This window comes from Leptonychotes weddellii, unplaced genomic scaffold (genome assembly GCF_054177405.1).
Source record: "Leptonychotes weddellii isolate Sample4059 unplaced genomic scaffold, ASM5417740v2 HiC_scaffold_11369, whole genome shotgun sequence".
Classification (NCBI taxonomy): domain Eukaryota; kingdom Metazoa; phylum Chordata; class Mammalia; order Carnivora; family Phocidae; genus Leptonychotes; species Leptonychotes weddellii.
This window is the reverse complement of record NW_027691392.1, coordinates 1-1,761: the sequence shown is the minus strand read 5'-3', so window position 1 is coordinate 1,761 and position 1,761 is coordinate 1. Positions and strand designations below refer to the sequence as shown.

At 30.7% G+C, this 1,761-nt stretch overlaps 1 pseudogene; it reads right to left on the bottom strand.

The window, feature by feature from the left end:
- Nucleotides 1–916: 916 nt before the first annotated feature.
- LOC102729743 (serine/threonine/tyrosine-interacting protein pseudogene) lies at nt 917–1,757 on the bottom strand (annotated as a pseudogene).
- Nucleotides 1,758–1,761: the final 4 nt, after the last annotated feature.

Here is a 1,761-nt window from a genome sequence, read left to right as displayed (position 1 = left end):
ATTTCTGCTCATTTCTGTCCTAACACATTATATTTGTAATCTCTTTTGTACTACTACTTCTTCCAAGACTGTTGAGCTTCTGGAGGCCAGGGACCTATCCACAGTACCTAGCCCACGAATGAATTAAATATGATGAATAAATGAAAATGGAGTGGTCTAAATACTTTTATTTTATTTTTTAATTGATGCAAGGCACTTTTTTGGGCCTCATTTAGAAAAAAAATAGTGCTACATTGGTTATTCTACTTAGAACTGTTTTGGACAAAGAAAAAATGGGCTAAACAACTCTAAAAAGAACAAAGACAACATTTGGCTCTTAAAGAAAAAAGGAAAGTGACTCAAAAGTCTAAAACTCCTTGTTTTTTAGTGTCTAGTATTACCAAGCAAAATATCTTCCTTTGTTCATTAAACTTTTTTTTTCTATAGAATAAACAAATTAGGAAGATAATAGGAATGGAAGCAATACTTGGATCATGTTAAAGTAAGAAGAGTTAGCTAATGTCATGATTCAAAGATTATTAATAAGGTATTAAGTTTAAAAAAATAAAAGGGTAATGAAGCTACTGAAGTACACTAAAACAGAAATGTGGCAGATTCCTGTATTTGTTAATGTTTCCAGAAGAGGTTTCATCATAAAAATGCACTGTAAAATTATTTTTAAAATGTGATATATAGAACACAAAATGAATTTTTAGCAAACTTTAGGAAATTCTTGTTATAAATTACCCAGATTTTATTTTATTTTATTTATTTATTTTTTTTATTCTTATGTTAATCCCCATACATTACATCATTAGTTCTAGATGAAGTGTTCCATGATTCATTGTTTGTGCACAACACCCAGTGCTCAATTACCCAGATTTTATAAACAAATCCTCCAACTTGCATTTTGTTTAAAGTAATAACTTTATATCATACAAATAAATTTCAAGTATGAAAAGTGCATTATTGCAATAATACCTCTTTGCAAGTCCAAAATTCTTGGTTTATAATAAAACTTATGTAAAGAGTAAAAAAAAAAAGAAAAGAAAAGAAAATGAAGAAAGGAGTAAAACCATCAGTACCATCTATTGCAGAAGTCCAACATCTTAAAATGTTGCTCAACAAGTTGCAGAGAAACATGCCTGGAAGCAACATATAATTAAAAAAAACAAAACGACTTGTGTTTTTACCATTTTACATTATTACTGTCTCTAGTATTTTCTCCTTCCCAAATAGAAATTCACATCCTCTCTAATGTTGCTCAAGTCAGCCATTCTGTGCAGTCGCCACTTGCATGTTTCTAAAATCATCTTCTTCTTCATGTGTTCTCTTCAAGCTGCCTGTGGGTCCAGAATGAACAGATAATGACCTTTCTATCTGGAGTGGTGACATCATCTGTATTGTTAATTTTGCTAGGTAGATGGCTTCATATTCCTGAAGTTGATGGACAAATCCAGCATTAGGATTAATACAAAACCCTTCTTGAACATAAGCATCTCTGTACTTCATTCCAAATGTTTCCATAATGAATGCAATAACAAAGGCAGCTCTGCTGGAGATCCCAGTATTTCCACGGACAAGAACTTTTCTTCCAGTTTGGAAGCTTCCATCAATAAATTCTTTAGTCATGGGAAAATAATGTATTATATTTTCAACTGGATTATCTGCAATATCCAAGACTAAATATCTAAATAATTGTTGAAAGTTGGTTTAACAAAGTTTGCTTCAATATTTTGTCTTATGCATATTATATGGATTATTCCATATTTCTGTAGTATA